Source organism: Ranitomeya variabilis, chromosome 8, assembly GCF_051348905.1.
Source record: "Ranitomeya variabilis isolate aRanVar5 chromosome 8, aRanVar5.hap1, whole genome shotgun sequence".
NCBI lineage: Eukaryota > Metazoa > Chordata > Amphibia > Anura > Dendrobatidae > Ranitomeya > Ranitomeya variabilis.
The window spans coordinates 165,945,535-165,965,009 of NC_135239.1; the positions used below are offsets into that span (position 1 = coordinate 165,945,535).

Consider the following 19,475-nt stretch of genomic DNA (forward strand, 5'->3'; position numbering starts at 1 on the left):
TTCTGAGGAAAGGAGGGAGTGTTTGTTGCCAGTGATCTCTCATATACATGAAAGAGTTGGATGGAAGTGTGTCCCTCCTTGCACACTGTACACCTGCATGAGTGCTGCATACAGTTATCGGTTCTATACCGACTCTTTTCTTGAAGCTGCACTGGCTTCCCAAACAGTGAGCACCTTCTACCGAGGTCATATCTACCAAGGGTGAGCCCTGCCGACTTCACCATGTTCCTGCCCCACAACAGTCCTGGAGATGTGTCAATACTCCAAACTCTGGGGTTGTGAGTGGAAGTCATCCAAAAAGGCACACACACTGCTTATTCATCTGATAGATGGATGTCTGGGAGTCAGACCAGTGCCCACAGGGGTTCAGAGCGGGAAACAGAGCAGCCATGATGCTTATCTGATCACAAAGATCTATCGGCCAGAGCTTTAAGCGCACCTCTAGTGTGTGCCTACTGTCTTGGTGAAGAGTCATCATCGTCTGCCCACCATACATAGTTCTCCACTGTACTACTTTGTTCCCTACCCCCTGTTCTTCAGATGTAAGAGTTGAGAAAAAATCCTTTCGACTGAGGTTTTGCCCCGTTATAAAAAGTAAAAACTTAAATCTCTTAAATCTTGATTTCTTTCTGCATATTGTTTAGTAAGCCATTCCATATTTTTTTTACGTATAAAAGGCATATACTGGCCTTACGACACTTCTTGCCTCCTTCAGGAGAATCGAAATGGAAGAATATGTGCAGCAGTTACACTAGTATCTTTCCTGGAGAATATACGGTAATCATATATATGAGGAATGTAACAAAGAGCTGCTGGTTGATTACTATTTAGAAGAATTTTGCTGAAAAAAAAAATAATGAGGTCTGAGTAACTTCCACCCATTATAATGCCCATTCATGTACAGCCACCTTTTTACTATAAGTAGGACCTTATGCTAATATAATTCTAAGTAGAAAAAGTCAAATAAAAAAACAAACAAAAAACAGCAGGCAGAAGTAAGCGGCAAGTATGAGCAGACATTCATTATCCAAATCATCTGCATGAAGATGGTTAATTGGTGAAAAGGTGAAAAGACACTGCAGGATTGCTACTGAATCTTAATACACATGCTTTATGGTTGGTGCCAAGACGCGATTAATGCAACTCACACTAATAAAAAAAGTTTTTAAATAGACAAAAAAATACAGTTTATTCACAACCTAACTTAAAATGTGGAAACCGAGATTTATTACAACCTACCCGAAGTCTGGAAAATATATTGTGTTCATTTGATTGAAAATTTAAAGAGACTGTCCAGAAGTAAGGTAGTGATGACTTATCCTTAGCATAGTTCATCAATATCAGATTGATGGGGTCTGACACCCGGCATCCCCTCCAGGAGTCAGCTGTTTGTAGCTCCTATGGCGACCGGGAGTATACAGAATATGGAGCTGAGTTACAGCGATTCTTTAGACTTGTGCATTGCAGCTCAGTTCTTATTCACTTCAGTGGGTGCTGGTCTGCAGCACCTGAGGTTGGCCACCATACAGAATACAGAACTGTGCTGTTCTGTTTTTGAACACTGTGTGCTTCTGGCCTCCGAGAGCGCTTCAAAGTCCTGACCGGAAGGGGTGCCGGGTGATGCTCCCTCACTGGTCTAGGACTGATGACCTAACCTTAAGATAGGTCAAGAATTTATAAGCTCTTGACAATCGCTCAATCAAGGTTTCATAATAAATAGTATTTGCAGTGTTTACACCAGCAGACATAACAAAACGTTCTAATAATGTCAACGTTTAAGGAATGCGACAAGTCACCAGCTTTAGGGGAGACAGGGCAGAAACTGAGAACAAGAATGAACTATCATCGCCATACAATAAGAGAAAAAAGAATGGATCTACCTGTGGCAATACATTTTTGTCTCCTCAATCATAACATTATGGACATGAAATTACTTGCATTAAAAGGTAACTTCAAATCTCAAAGAGACAGAAGAGTTTGGGAATACAAACTGATGATGACCTTTGACACACTCAGTGCAGGAATGAATGTGTCGCATGGATTTGTCTTTTTACATCAACTAAGGAACTAAGGAGTTTCCCCCTCAGACCATGTGGGGTCATCACAACAGAACCAGACACCAATCAGAGGACAATAAAATATTCCTTATATAAGAAATGGCCCAAAATGTATGGACATAACTGTTTATCACTCATGGTAATTCTGCTTCATGTCACCTGTCTTATCTAGGTTTTTTTTTTCTGTGATGTGTTGTGCATAAATATGTGATTCTCCAGAATTTCTGTCAGTCTATTTCTGATGAAGACTATAAAGGCACGGATGATTGACCTCGTGGAGACCAAAACATCCAACACTGCGGAGACACCATCACATGTTTCTCAACGCAGTGATCCAGAACACTGCCCCCAAATATGCAAATGCAAGTAGAGGAGCTGCGGAGACACCATCACGTGTTTCTCAACGCAGGCAGTGAATAGCCAGGCCTTTCCCCGGGAAGGAACAACCAAGGGAAGGGCAGCATCCAATAAAGGAAAACCACCTATGCCAAGCATGGTATCCATCCACAGACAGCTGTTTCGGGGTTTTGGTCTCCACGAGGTCAATCATCCGTGCCTTTATAGTCTTTCTACTAGGCACTGCTCCTGATAGCCAGTTTCCTACTCCACACTGATGAGGGGCAAAAACCCCGAAACAGCTGTCTGTGGATGGATACTGTTATGACCCCAATGGCGAGGGTCTCAGAGATATCAGCAAGTCTGCGAAGTGCAAAAATCCAGCTCATAGGGCAGTGGTAACTGGGTTGACCATATATCTACTCCTAACGCCAACACTAGAAGTAGCCGGGGAACATGCCTACGTTGGTCGCTAGATGTCACGCGCCAGCCGGAGGACTAACTACCCCTAGAAGAGGAAAACAAAGACCTCTCTTGCCTCCAGAGAATAGACCCCAAAAGTAGGATACAAGCCCCCCACAAATAATAACGGTGAGGTAAGAGGAAATGACAAACACAGAGATGAACTAGGTTTAGCAAAGAGAGGCCCGCTTACTAATAGCAGAATGTAGTAAGATAACTTATATGGTCAACAAAAACCCTAACAAAATTCCACACTGGAGATTCAAGAACCCCCGAACCGTCTAACGGCCCGGGGGGAGAACTCCAGCCTCCCTAGAGCTTCCAGCAAGGAAAGGATACAGATAATGAACAAGCTGGACAAAAATGCAAACAAAAACAAATAGCAAAAAGCAAGAAAGCGGACTTAGCTTAATCACGCAGGAACCAGGATCAGTAGACAAGAGCACTACAGATTAGCTCTGATATTAACGTTGCCAGGCATTGAACTGAAGGTCCAGGGAGCTTATATAGCAACACCCCTGACCTAACGACCCAGGTGAGCATACAAGGGATGATAGACATACCCAGAGTAAAATCACTAGTAGCCACTAGAGGGAGCCAAAAGGTAAATTCACAACAGTACCCCCCCCCTTAGTGAGGGGTCACCGAACCCTCACCAAGACCACCAGGGCGATCAGGATGAGCGGCGTGAAAGGCACGAACTAAATCGGCCGCATGCACATCAGAGGCGACCACCCAGGAATTATCCTCCTGACCATAGCCCTTCCACTTGACCAGGTACTGAAGCCTCCGCCTGGAGAGACGAGAATCTAAGATCTTCTCCACCACGTACTCCAACTCGCCCTCAACCAACACCGGAGCAGGAGGCTCAGCAGAAGGAACCACAGGCACAACGTACCGCCGCAACAAGGACCTATGAAATACATTGTGAATGGCAAACGACACCGGAAGATCCAGGCGAAAGGACACAGGATTAAGGATCTCCAATATCCTGTAAGGACCAATGAATCGAGGCTTAAATTTGGGAGAGGAGACCTTCATAGGAACAAATCGAGAAGACAGCCATACCAAATCCCCAACACGAAGTCGGGGACCCACACCGCGGCGGCGGTTGGCAAAACGCTGAACCTTCTCCTGTGACAACTTCAAGTTGTCCACCACATGATTCCAGATCCGCTGCAACCTATCCACCACAGAATCCACTCCAGGACAGTCAGAAGGCTCCACATGTCCCGAGGAAAAACGAGGATGGAAACCGGAGTTGCAGAAAAATGGCGAAACCAAGGTGGCAGAACTAGCCCGATTATTAAGGGCAAATTCAGCCAACGGCAAGAAGGTCACCCAATCATCCTGATCAGAAGAGACAAAACACCTCAAATACGCCTCCAGAGTCTGATTAGTTCGTTCCGTTTGTCCGTTAGTCTGTGGATGAAAAGCGGAGGAAAACGACAAATCAATGCCCATCCTACCACAAAAGGATCGCCAGAACCTGGAAACAAACTGGGATCCTCTGTCCGACACAATATTCTCAGGAATGCCGTGCAAACGAACCACGTTCTGGAAGAACACAGGAACCAGATCAGAAGAGGAAGGCAGCTTAGGCAAAGGAACCAGATGGACCATCTTGGAGAAACGATCACATATCACCCAGATGACAGACATGCCCTTAGACACCGGAAGATCTGAAATGAAATCCATAGAGATGTGTGTCCAAGGTCTCTTCGGGACAGGCAAGGGCAAGAGCAACCCGCTGGCACGAGAACAGCAAGGCTTAGCTCGAGCACAAGTACCACAGGACTGAACAAATGACCGCACATCCCTTGACAAGGAAGGCCACCAAAAGGACCTGGCCACCAGATCTCTGGTGCCAAAAATTCCCGGGTGCCCTGCCAACACTGAGGAATGAACCTCGGAAATGACTCTGCTGGTCCATTTAGCAGGCACAAACAATCTGTCAGGTGGACAAGAGTCAGGCCTACCAGCCTGAAATCTCTGCAACACACGTCGCAGATCTGGAGAAATAGCTGACAAGATAACTCCTTCCTTAAGAATACCCTCAGGTTCAGCGACTCCAGGAGCATCAGGCACAAAGCTCCTAGACAGAGCATCGGCCTTCACATTCTTAGAACCTGGTAAATACGAGACCACAAAGTCAAAACGGGAGAAAAACAATGACCAGCGGGCCTGTCTAGGATTCAGGCGTTTAGCAGACTCGAGATACATCAAATTCTTGTGATCAGTCAAGACCACCACACGATGCTTAGCACCCTCGAGCCAATGACGCCACTCCTCAAATGCCCACTTCATGGCCAACAACTCCCGATTGCCCACATCATAATTTCGCTCTGCCGGCGAAAACTTCCTAGAGAAAAAGGCACAAGGTCTCATAGTAGAGCAACCAGGGCCTCTCTGCGACAAAACGGCCCCTGCCCCAATCTCCGAAGCATCCACCTCAACCTGAAAGGGAAGCGAGACGTCAGGCTGGCACAAAACAGGCGCCGAAGTAAACCGGCGTTTCAACTCCTGGAAAGCCTCCACGGCAGCAGGAGCCCAGTTAGCTACATCAGAGCCTTTCTTGGTCATATCCGTCAGCGGTTTAACAACGCTAGAGAAATTTGCGATAAAACGACGGTAGAAGTTAGCAAAACCCAAGAACTTCTGAAGACTCTTAACTGACGAGGGTTGAGTCCAATCATGAATAGCTCGGACCTTGACTGGATCCATCTCCACAGCAGAAGGGGAAAAAATGAACCCCAAAAAGGGAACCTTCTGTACACCAAAGAGACACTTTGAGCCTTTTACAAACAAAGAATTTTCACGCAGAATCTCAAAAACCATCCTGACCTGCTCCACATGCGAGTCCCAATCATCAGAAAAAAACAGAATATCATCCAGATAAACAATCAAAAATTTATCCAGATACTTCCGGAAAATGTCATGCATGAAGGACTGAAAAACTGAAGGTGCATTAGAGAGCCCAAATGGCATCACCAAGTACTCAAAATGACCTTCGGGCGTATTGAATGCGGTTTTCCATTCATCGCCCTGCCTAATGCGCACAAGGTTGTACGCACCACGAAGGTCTATCTTGGTGAACCACTTGGCACCTTTAATCCGGGCAAACAAATCTGACAACAGCGGCAAAGGATACTGAAATTTGACAGTGATCTTATTTAAAAGCCGATAGTCAATACAAGGCCTCAAAGATCCGTCCTTTTTGGCCACAAAAAAGAATCCCGCACCAAGAGGGGAAGAAGAAGGACGGATATGCCCCTTCTCAAGAGACTCCTTGATATATGAACGCATCGCGGTATGTTCAGGTACCGACAGATTAAACAGTCTCCCCTTAGGAAACTTACTGCCAGGAATCAAATCTATTGCACAGTCACATTCCCTATGAGGAGGCAGTGCACTGGACTTAGACTCGCTGAAGACATCCTGATAATCAGACAAATACGCCGGAACTTCCGAAGGCGTAGAAGATGCAATAGACAAGGGCAGGGAATCTCCGTGAATTCCATGGCAGCCCCAGCTTGACACTGACATAGCCTTCCAGTCCAAGACTGGATTATGGGTCTGTAACCATGGCAAACCCAAAACAACCAAATCATGCATTTTATGTAGAACAAGAAAACGTATTACCTCCCGATGTTCGGGAGTCATGCACATGGTAACCTGTGTCCAAAACTGCGGTTTATTTTTTGCCAATGGCGTAGAGTCAATGCCCCTAAGAGGGATAGGATTTTCCAATGGCTCAAGCACAAATCCGCAGCGCTTGGCAAATGACAGATCCATAAGGCTCAGGGCAGCACCTGAGTCCACAAACGCCATGACAGGATACGATGACAGTGAGCAAATCAAAGTTACAGATAGAATAAATTTAGGTTGCAAATTACCAATGGCGACCGGACTAACAACCTTAGTAAGACGTTTAGAGCATGCTGAGATAACATGTGTAGAATCACCACAGTAGTAACACAAGCCATTCTGGCGTCTATGAATTTTCCGCTCATTTCTAGTCAGGATTCTATCACATTGCATTAAATCAGGTGCCTGTTCAGACAACACCATGAGAGGATTTGCGGTTTTGCGCTCCCGCAACCGCCGGTCGATTTGAATAGCCAGGGCCATAGAATCATTCAGACCTGTGGGAATGGGAAAACCCACCATCACATTCTTAATGGCTTCAGAAAGGCCATTTCTAAAATTTGCAGCCAATGCACACTCGTTCCACTGGGTCAGCACGGACCATTTCCGAAATTTTTGGCAATACACTTCGGCCTCGTCCTGGCCCTGAGACATCGCCAGCAAGGCTTTTTCTGCCTGAATCTCAAGATTGGGTTCCTCATAAAGCAAACCGAGCGCCAGAAAAAACGCATCATTGTCAGCCAATGCCGGATCTCCTGGCGCCAGCGAGAAGGCCCAATCCTGAGGGTCGCCCCGTAAAAAAGAAATAACAATTTTTACTTGCTGAGCGGAGTCTCCAGATGAACAGGGTCTCAGGGACAAAAACAATTTACAATTATTCCTGAAATTTCTAAATTTAAATCGGTCTCCGGAAAATGGTTCAGGAATCGGTATCTTAGGTTCTGACATGGGATTTCTGATAACATAATCTTGTATGCCCTGCACACGAGCAGCAAGCTGGTCCACACTTGTAATCAAGGTCTGGACATTCATGTCTGCAGCAAACACAAGCCACTCAGAGTTAAAGGGGAAAAGAAAAAAAAATGAGAGAGAGAAAAAAAAAACTCAGAACTTTCTTTCTTATAATCCCGCTTCTGCAATGCATTTAACATTTAATATCGGCCTGGCAAACTGTTATGACCCCAATGGCGAGGGTCTCAGAGATATCAGCAAGTCTGCGAAGTGCAAAAATCCAGCTCATAGGGCAGTGGTAACTGGGTTGACCATATATCTACTCCTAACGCCAACACTAGAAGTAGCCGGGGAACATGCCTACGTTGGTCGCTAGATGTCACGCGCCAGCCGGAGGACTAACTACCCCTAGAAGAGGAAAACAAAGACCTCTCTTGCCTCCAGAGAATAGACCCCAAAAGTAGGATACAAGCCCCCCACAAATAATAACGGTGAGGTAAGAGGAAATGACAAACACAGAGATGAACTAGGTTTAGCAAAGAGAGGCCCGCTTACTAATAGCAGAATGTAGTAAGATAACTTATATGGTCAACAAAAACCCTAACAAAATTCCACACTGGAGATTCAAGAACCCCCGAACCGTCTAACGGCCCGGGGGGAGAACTCCAGCCTCCCTAGAGCTTCCAGCAAGGAAAGGATACAGATAATGAACAAGCTGGACAAAAATGCAAACAAAAACAAATAGCAAAAAGCAAGAAAGCGGACTTAGCTTAATCACGCAGGAACCAGGATCAGTAGACAAGAGCACTACAGATTAGCTCTGATATCAACGTTGCCAGGCATTGAACTGAAGGTCCAGGGAGCTTATATAGCAACACCCCTGACCTAACGACCCAGGTGAGCATACAAGGGATGATAGACATACCCAGAGTAAAATCACTAGTAGCCACTAGAGGGAGCCAAAAGGTAAATTCACAACAGGATACCATGCTTGGCATAGGTGGTTTTCCTTTATTGGATGTTTTCCTTTATTGGATGCTGCCCTTCCCTTGGTTGTTCCTTCCCGGGGAAAGGCCTGGCTATTCACTGCCTGCGTTGAGAAACACGTGATGTGTCTCCGCAGCTCCTTTATTTCTGATGAAGAGACCTGAGTAGTATCGAAAGCTTGCAATTTGTTACCATCTTTTCAGTTAGCCATTAAAAGGTATCAACCACTGAGGACTCTCTATTCTAAATAAGTCACCAGCTGGACATGCATTAATCGGAAAGAGCCTGAATGAAAGTGAATAATACCGTATCTTAGAATTCTCCACCTGCTCTTACTAATGGATGTTTGCAGGAATATGTAAGGAGTTATTTCAATTTCAAATTCAACTTGTCTGATATCAATATAACAGGAGTGGGATCTGTCATCAAAAACACAATGAGGCACATTGACACCAATTTGTAACTGCAATGTAACATGCTAAATTTTCAACGATAGCACGGGATGATAACATGTCTTTAGTGTGGCCACTGAACTACTTGAGATACGTTACTGCAAGTATCAACAAATAAGTCCTCGGAGCCCCACGAACTATGACTTTAAACAATGTCACTAGATCTAATGACATCCACTCTGCTGCTGCTCCTTCTGACTGTGAGAGTAGTGCTCCATTCTTCATGTCTAAATATAGCTGCTGAAAAGGTATTAAAAGCGAGGTGGAAAGTCTGAAACATACGTCCTTACTTTCACAGTGCATAACGATGGACAAATCATGCGGCGCGCGTAGCTTTGACCAAACCCCACGTCAAACCCATTTACTATTTCTTTCTACCCTGGCAGGAAGAGATGTTAGAGGAGCAGTGGCAGTGAGGGACATTCAGCAGACACCGGAGACTTCAGGACGTAGACCCAAATCCAAGGCTGTCCCACTGTATCCGGGATGATTGATTTGTGGGATTCCAGTCCAGCTTCCAGATCAATGGTACCTGGCTTCTGGCTGGGTCTCTTACCTTCTGGTGTCCCCGGCTCACCTTTTGCTTAGCCAGGGCTGGTGTTAGGCTTTGATTCTGGACTTAAAGTAACTGCATTTCTGTAGATGTTTTTTTTTTCTGAAATCGGGACAGTCATACTGGATCGGGGAAGTTTGGGAGCCATATCTGAACCACGCTTTCCCTGCCTGTCCCTTGCTGTAGGATGGACACAGCTCTATCAACATGGACACTCTCCAATCCCACACAAATGGAAAGGCAGGGGAGGCATTTCTCAGACTTTCCACCCACTCTCTATTGGATGTTTTTTTTAAAAAAAAGAATACAGCACCTATCTCATAGATGGAAGGATAAGCAACAAAGATAAGGCCATTAAGTATGAGGTACATTAGAAATGTATGATCACGTGAAAGTTCAGCTGTCCTCTGATTTAATTTGTGGTCTTAAATTAGCTGAGAGAAGCTCTGTAAAAGACAGATACATTAGTTAATCATTCCTGATATAGCGCGGATGAAAATAGTATTGAACGCGTCACCAATTTTCTAAGTAAATATATTTCCAAAGATGCTATTGACATGAATTTCTCACCAGATGTTGGTAACAAAACCCATCCAATCCACACAGTCAAAGAAATTAAACCCTAGATCAGTGTTCCCCAACTCCGGTCCTCAAGAGCCACCAACAGGTCATGTTTTCAGGATTTCCTTAGTATTGCACAGGTTATAATTGCATCACCTGGACAGGCAAGCATTAAATCACCTGTGTAATACTAAGGAAATACTGAAAACATGACCTGTTGGTGGCTCTTGAGAACCAGAGTTGGGGAACACTTCCCTAGATGTTCATAAATTAATTTATGGGCAATTATGAGAAATGACACAGGGAAAGTGATTGAACACACTTACAGAACTTTATTTCATACTTTGTACAGATGCCTTTGTTGGTGATGACCTTTTAAAAACGCCTCCTGTATGGAGAAACTAGCAGCATGCATTGCACAGGTGTGATTTTGTCCCATTCTTCCCATTAATCCTCTTCAAATCCTAAAGGAGCCCGTGAGCTCTGTGAACTTTGAGCTTTATTTCCTTCCATAAATTTTCATTTGAGATTCAAGCAAGATGATTGGCTGGGCCATTCTAGTAGCTTTATTTATTTTTTCTCTGAAATTAATCAAAAATTTCCTATGATGCATGTTTGGGATCATTGTCTTGCTGAAATGTCCACCCTCGTTTCATCTTCATCATCGTGATAGATGGCAGCAGATTTTTATCAAGAATGGCTGTGTACATGTGATTTGGAGTGCCTTTTGGACTCCAAACATGGTGGGTATTATGACATCCAAAAAGTTAAGTTTTGGGCTCATCTGACCAGATTATATTCTCTTACTATTTCACAATCTTGTCTATATGTTGCTGACCAAACTGTAAATGTGTTTGAACATGCTTTTTGATAGAGTCTTGCATGGTGAGCGCGGCCATGGAGGTTGAGTGCATTACTTATAGTTTTGTTAGAACAATTGTACCTGCTGATTAGAGGTCTTTCTGTAGCTTTACATAGGTAGTTGTTGTGAATTCTGCTCTTGGGCTCCCTCTGGTGGTTGTAAGTGGTAGCGCTGCTGTCTCTGAATCGCAGCATTTATCAGGTGTGTTCACTTTTTGCAAATCTGACTGGGCTATTTAGTCTTGCTTCACCCTTTGGTCAGTGCCAGTTGTCCATTGTTCCTGGAGGATTCACATCTCTGCCTGGTCTCTCCTGCTTTGCAGTTCTTTTCAACAAAGATAAGTTCTGGCCTTGATTTTTTGCTGTCCACATGCTGTGGCCTTATTGTTCAGTTCTTTTCCATGTTTTTGTCTTGTCCAGCTTGGTCTGTATAAGGATTTGTTTAGCCAAGCTGGTATCTCTGGAGAAGCAGATATACCCTCCATATCTTTAGTTAGCTGTGGAGTTTTTGTATTTTCTGTGGTGGATATTTTCTAGTGTTTTAATACTGACCGCATAGTACTCTGTCCTATCCTTTCTATTTAGCTAGAAGTGGCCTCCTTTGCTAAATTCTGATTTCAGTCTGTGTATGTTTTTTCCCTCTCCTCTCTCAGTCAATATTTGTGGGGGGCTGCCTATCCTTTGGGAATATTCTCTGAGGCAAGATAGTTTTCCCTTTTCTATCTCTAGGGGTAATTAGTCCTCCGGCTGTGTCGAGATGTCCAGGGAGTGCTAGGTACATTACACGGCTACTTCTAGTTGCGGTGTTAAGTTCAGGGTCTGCGGTCAGTACAGGTACCACCTTCTCCAGAGTACGTCTCATGCTGCTCTTAGGCCACCAGATCATAACAGGTAGTCCTTGGCTCTTGGGCAACTCTTCTGATAATTCTTTTCACACCTCAGTCTGAAATCTTGTGAGAAGCACCTGGTTGTGGTCAGTTTATAGTGAAATTAGTTTTTTTTTTTCCTTTTCTGGATTATGGCCCTAACAGTGCTTACTTGAACCTTAAGTCGTTTAGAAATTCTTAAACAATGCAGTATGTTTTGCAACAATAAGGTTGCGAAGGTCTTGAAACCTCTCACTTGGTCATACCGATCAGATGTTTCTTGTGTGGTACCTTGGTAATGAGCCACTTTTTTTTTTATAAGCCATCAGTAGAACCAGTCGATGTTATGTTTCACTAAGTGCAGGATTGTTTTCTAATTACAAAAAAAGATGCAATTTAAAGCAGGAGGACACTATTGAATAGAGTGGGTTCTGTTTGTTTTCTATTTTGTGCAGATTTCTTAAACAGAATAGTGTTTTTTGTTTTGTTAAAAATGGCTAATCTAGCTATAAACTGGAGTTACGTTTATTGAAATGACAGTGAAAAATTATCTTAAAACATTTACGTATTAGTAACACATTTTCATTAGCATTGTCTTTCACTCTCCTCAGCAGGAAGGAAACACGATCATTCTATTAACAGTACACAAAATAGTTATTGTCACTATCATCCTTATCTCCTACATATTCTCTAGTAAAGCAGTGGCCAAATCAGGATTTCATAAAGACATCCCCAAGAGTCTTATTTTTCCAAAATGACAGACTTCCAGCCAGCTGAATAGCAGATGTTTTATACTTCAAACACAGCGGAAAGAAGAAAATGGGTAATAAAAATAAAGAGATGCAGAACCTGATATAAAATTAACTGTACATGTGTCTCATCTTATTCATAGAGCAGTTACTCCACAATTAAAGTGAGCATCTTGTGAAGTCTTAATTTTGTACACATTTTTTGGGTGGTAGATTAATTTTTGGCCTTTAAAGGGACTCTGTCACCTGATTGTGGCGGGCTATGTAAATGCCCTGTGTCCGGTCCGATGGGCGGTGTTTCCTCTTCTTTCATTCACCCCTTCCTTTCCCGCTGGCTGCAATATTTTCTTGAATTTGAGTAGGACAGAAGAAACAGACCAGGTCTTATAAACGGGGATCACCACACACAAGGATAAGGCACAAATTAAGACACAACATTATTTTGAAAATACAAATAAGTAGCAAAACACAGACAATTTAGCCTTACTATGGGCTTTCTGTATAGTAATGTTTTTAAATTGTCTGTGTTTTGCTACTTATTTGTATTTTCAAAATAAAGTTGTGTCTTAATTTGTGCCTTATCCTTATGTGTGGTGATCCCCGTTTACAAGACCTGGTCTGTTTCTTCTGTTCTCAATCATTGGTCTATTTATAGGTCTTGGCGCGATCCCACTGACCGTGGTGCCCCCTCAAATTTACTTTTGAATTTGAGTAGGTTTCCTCCCTAGTTCACGCGTGCGCAATGCAATCTTGCCTTGCGCACGCGCAGTATGCTTTGCCCAACTGCGGGCAAAGCCGAAAAGCATTAGTGTGCATGCACCGGCGCACTATGTCCCGGAAGTATTTCGCTGTGTTCCGGGACATAGTGCGGCGGTGTATGCGCACTAATGCTTTTCAGCTTTGCCCGCAGTTGGGCAAAGCATACTGCGCGTGCGCAAGGCAAGATTGCATTGCGCACGCATGATATACGGAGGAAACCTACTCACATTCAAGAAAATATTGCGGCCAGCGGGAAAGGAAGGGGTGAATGAAAGAAGAGGAAACACCGCCCATTGGACTGGACACAGGCCATTTACATAGCCTGCCAAATTCAGGTGACAGAGTCCCTTTAACGCTGCCTTAATGCTGGTCATATGCATTAGATGGTTCTGGATAGATAGCAGTCAGCCGAATCTGTGACCCTTAGCCCTATACACATGTTCTTACTAGGGCATGGAGAGCAAACCTCTGGTAGACACTTCTGGTAAAAAAAATTCTCTCCTCGAGAATGTTAAGGCCAGACTGTTGAAATCCAGCCGTTTTGTATCTCCACTGATGACTGCTATCTAGGGAAGAGTTGGGTGGCTCCACACATATTAGAAGGTTGTCCAGCCTAGCTAAAATTGGTGCATCATGTCTCGTTCCATCCACCAATGCCAAGTTGCATGACAGACTGTCCAGGAGTTGACTGTTGCTTTAATCCAGGTCTGGGAGGAGAGCCTTCAGGAGACCATCCACCACTTCATCAGGACCATGCCAAGGCATTGAAGGGAGGTCATACAGGTATGTGGAGGCCACTCACACACACACTAATAAGGGTCATTTCCTTGTCTTGATGCATTTCCACTGAAGTTGGATCAGCCTGTAATTTGATTTTCCACTTTGATTTTGAGTATCATTCCAAATCCAGACCTCCATGGGATATTAATTTTAATTTACATTGTTCATTTTTATGTTTTATTGCTCCCTATACATTCTACTAATGAATAAAGATTTCCAACTGGAAAATGTTATTAACTCATATCTAGAATGTGCGATTTTAGTGTTCTCTTTAATTTTATGAGGAGTGTATATCCTCAAGAACAGCATCTCTTATCAGTTTACATGCTGCCAGAAAGGTGCAATCCTACGGCATTGGTTCCTACACTGAAATCGGTGGCCTAGTAAGCAGAAGGTGCACTGATGGACTGCGGAGCTGGCTGTCAGTCTGTAGCGGGGCATAGTTACAGACACCGCTCACTGTATACTGGAGAACTGTCTTTGTATTGTGGTTAATGAGATCATAATCGCATAAATATTTGCAAACTGAAGGCGAAATGGGGCAAACTTAAGACCATAGGCAAGAAGGGAGGTATTGCCCTGGGATTAATGCTTTCTTCCACTAAAAATAAGTTACTTGCGCCTACGTCTGTTTCCTATAGCTTTTCTGTGTTTACGGGAAAAACGCTTATTGATTCCAGAGCAGCAGATAATTTTATGGACTTCTCTCTGACCAAAAGGCTGAAAATTCCTTAAATTTCTTTGCAGCCACCCCTTAAGTTAACCTCTGTGAATTTGTAACAATTCCTCGTGGTCGTATACAATTCCAGACAATGAAGGTATAGTGGGGGAAATAACAATTTGACCCCTTGCTGATTTTGTAAGTTTGCCCACTGACAAAGACATGAACAGTCTATAAATTTAAGGGTAGGTTAATTTTAACATTGAAAGATAGAATATCAAAAATAAAATCCAGAAAATCACATTGTATAAATTATATAAATTTAATTGCATTTTGCAGTGAGAAATCAGTATTTGATCCCCTACCAACCATTAAGAGTTCTGGCTCCTACAGACCAGTTAGACACTCCTAATCAACTCTTTACCTGCATTAAAGACAGCTGTATTACATAGTCACCTTTATAAGACTCCTGTCCACAGACTCAATTAATCAGTCAGGCTCTAACCTCTACAACATGGGTAAGACCAAAGAGCTTTCTAAGGATGTCAGGGACAAGATCATAGACCTGCACAAAGCTGGAATGGGCTACAAAACCATAAGTAAGCTGCTGGATGAGAAGGAGACAACTGTTGGTGCAATAGTAAGAAAATGGAAGAAATACAAAATGACTGTCAATCGACATCGATATGGGGAACCATGCAAAATCTCACCTCGTGGGGTATCCTTGATCATGAGGAATGTGAGAGATCAGCCTAAAACTATAAGGGGTGAAATTGTTAATGATCTCAAGGCAGCTGGGACCACAATCACCAAGAAAACCATTGGTAAAACATTACGCCATAAAAATTTAAACTCCTGCAGTGCCCGCAAGGACCCACTGCTCAAGAAGGCATATGTGCAGGCCTGTCTGAAGTTTTCCAGTGAGCACCTGGATGATTCTGTGAGTGATTGGGAGAAGGTCCTATGGTCAGATGAGACAAAAATTGAAGTTTTTGGCATTAACTCAATTCGCTGTGTTTGGAGGAAGAGAAATGCTGCCCATGACCCAAAGAACACCGTCCCCACTGTCAAGCATAGAGGTGGAAACATTATGTTTTGGGGGTGTTTCTCTGCTAAGGGCACAGGACTACTTCACCGCAACAGGGAGAATGGATGGAGCCATGTACCATAAAATCCTGAGTGACAACCTCTTTCCCTCTGTCAGGACATTAAAAATGGGTCATGGCAGGGTCTTCCAGCAAAAGAATGACGCAAAACATGCAGCCAAGGCAACAAGGGGTGGCTCAAAAAGAAGCACATTAAGGTCATGGAGTGGCCTATCCAGTCTCCAGACCTTAATCCCATAGAAAACTTATGGAGGGAGTTAAAGCTCTGAGTTGCCAAGCAACAGCCTCAAAATCTTAATGATTTAGAGATGATCTGCAAAGAGGAGTGGACCAAAATTCCTCTTGACATGTGCGCAAACCTCATCATCAGGTACAAAAAACGTCTGATTGCTGTGCTTGCCAACAAGGGTTTTTCCACTAAGTATTAAGTCATGTTTGCCAGAGGGATCAAATAATTATTTCTCACTGCAAAATGCAAATACATTTATATAATTTATACAATGTGATTTTCTGGATTTTAATTTTGATATTCTATCTCCCAAAGTTAAAATTAACCTACCCTTAAAATTATAGACTGTTCATGTCTTTGTCAGTGGGCAAACTTACAAAATCAACAAGGGATCAAATAACTACTTCCTTCACTGTATATTGCTTTGCTTTTGTGTAATATATGGGTCCTAAATGGCATAGAAAACTGAGCAAAATAGTTAAAGTGAACCTGGCATGTAAAATAATGCTATTAACCTGCAGATATGGGGTTACTAGCGCTCTGATTCCACGTGGCTGCCATGAGGAAATTAACTTTATTCCTCCCAGCAACCTCGGCAATCGGTCACTTAGGCGTGGTCGGCGTGGCTTAGTACACAGTGAGTGGCGGCTGTAACCACGCCAGTGGAACTGTCAGCTGGCTCAGCAGGGCATCAGTACAGAGCAGGCTGTCAATTAGTACCAGGGGTGAGGTTACAGATAGCAATAGTGATGTATTGAGTGATGAGTGAAAATGTGCCGGTCGCCTCTCTATGACTGAAAGCAGGAGGCTGCAGGGAGGAAAAGAATTAACTTCCTTCTGGTAGTCGGCCTGTCAGTGTGGCAGTCGCACAGTTTCAGAACACTATTAACCTACAAATTTACCCATATTTGCAGGTTAATAGAGTTTTGTTCACATGACAGGTTCCCTTTAAGCAGCCGCACAAATACACTTTACTGTAAGTATTGGCAAGAATCGCTATTGCACGAAATTTTCCAGTTCTAAGTGCCAGAAACACATTACTTAACTACAACGTTATCCCTGCTAAGTATTCCACACTACTAAAACAAAAGACCATCTGTAGAAAGTTTTCTGGTTTTTTTTTTGGTGCCAAATAAAGTCAGACATATCCTACAAAATGAATTGCAAATTAAGATATTAAGACTCAGACAATTAGAGGAAAAAAAAGTTTAAATTTATAAGTTTCAACTATCTGAAATAGACAAAACCTGCACACAAGACGCTCTGCGTTGGTACAACACAAATGAGATACATAGATCAGATGAAAAGGAGCTGTTCCCACAATCACTACTTCTTAGAGGTGCCCCTTGACAAGAATTTGATCATAAAGTGCCCCCCCCCCCCCCCCCCCCCCCCGACTAGGACCTCTAGCAATCAGCAGTGATCTGTGGAGAAACTTGGAGCTTTAATTTCCCTGGAGTATAACCGCAAGGAAAACAGATGAGAAAATAAAAATGTCACTGTCTATAAAGCTATAAAGTACAAAATGGAAGTGTCCTATATCGATCAATCCACACAGAATGTTAAAACCAAAGAACCACTTGGAAGGGATATGGCCATCTTCTAATATTATGGCTTATCACTGTAGCATCACGAGGAAATGCTAAACTAATACTGTGTTTTAATTTGGGGGAGATTAACACCTCTGCGTCCACTAATAACTCAAAGAATGAAGAGATGAAGATCCCTCAGCCTTATGCTGCACAGAAGATCTGTCATCCACTGCAACCAGCAAAGCTAGTGTTATGTCATCATCATTGCATCCATCATGGGGGGGAACTCAACAGTCGGACCCCACGATCAGTAAGTGATGGCATATTGAAGCCGTTACATCTTGAGATGGCATTACTACTTGTGTCTCTTCAGTTGTTACAGACAGGGCTGTGGAGTCGGTAAACCAAACCTCCGACTCCTCAATTTCCATGACACCGACTCCACCAAAATGGGCTCCGACTCTACAGCCGAGTGGGTAAGCCAAACCTCTGACTCTTCAATTTCCATGACACCGACTCCATCAAAATGGACTCCGACTCCACAGCCCTGGTTACAAACACTTTTTATTTCAGACCAACCTTGACACTTGAGGTGAAACTGAGTATTCAAACTGATGATCATAGGGAGCATCATATCAGTGCACTTATATGTGGATGGAGTTGCCACTGTTGAAGAAGTAATTTAGTGACTGTTCATCTGCACTTTTGCGGCAATCACGCTTATTATTAATTTCACATACAGTGATCACTATTAAGAATATAGCTAAGACACAATAAAAAGATGTCAAGATCAGCTAGTCTACATAAGTATTTTCAGGTATGTGTCTCCATCTTGAGCCTTACTGTCTTTAAAGAACAAACCCCACAATGTGCCTACATTGTATTACTTTAAGTAAAGATGTGTGCCATTTTCTGCATTCAGGTACACACAGCTCCTATGCCTCTCAGCTTCCTGCTTGCCAGGGTGTGGACATCTCCAGTATTTTGTGAGACATGCAATGTGATGTCCCTCAACTCCTCCATGTCCTCCCTCTTCCCACCATGCTTCTTTTCTTCTACTTGCAGCTGTGATTTCTCTACCTGTAGGAGGCATCTTGAAGGATCTTCATATGTAAAGGCACCCAAGAATGCAGAGGACAATGAACCAATCCGTTAGGATCCTCATTTTCTCTCCAGTTGTTGCTGATGGATGCACTGATGGACCTTGTGACAACTAATCTGCTAGGACTGGAATATCTTTTTACTTACGATTTCTCATTTCCTTTTGTCTACAGTGACCCCTAATTTGTCTAATTTCTCATAATGCCTCATGATCAGAGATTACTTATGTTGGATTGTACCTTTGAGACATTCTTCAGTGGTTTTGTCTGAGTTCATTGTTTTACTTTAGATTTCAATACAAAAACGTTTGAATACGGAATAGAATAAAATATTAGAAGGACCTAAATCTGTCAGAAATAGTGGTGAAAGTGGCCAGGCTTGCATTTGTCGGAATATTTTTGGATCCAAAAATAATGAATCATTCCAGAGAGCATTCATTTTGGTATGTATCATAAGTAAAATACAATCATGGAAAAAAGTACAAAAGCAGGAACTGTGAATTCTGAAATCATCAGAATGGAACATTCAATCCCAGATGTTAAAGTGGAACAATCAGAAACAACTAGTTTATTTCTCCTAAAAGTACCAAATTTAATGTAAAATTTGCTGTGCAGAAAACGTTTCAAAAAATAACCTTGTATAAATTTTTAATATCGCGGAAAGCCTCTCATTTATCTTTAGGCCTTTTTTTTAATATATTGCTTAACACAATACAAAAGAAAAAAAAATAAAGTTGAAAAATATAATTTAAGTCTTTTTACCCCAGAAACCAATGTAGAATTCTTCATCTGTCCTGCAGTGAGTGAGTAAAAGACATGAATACC

General features: G+C 42.9%; 1 protein-coding gene across 2 annotated transcripts in view; it reads right to left on the reverse strand.

Moving 5' to 3' along the window:
* Positions 1-19,475, reverse strand: part of CENPP (centromere protein P) — a 392,292-nt gene that overhangs the window by 285,980 nt on the left and 86,837 nt on the right. The gene's annotated exons all lie outside the window — the stretch shown is intronic.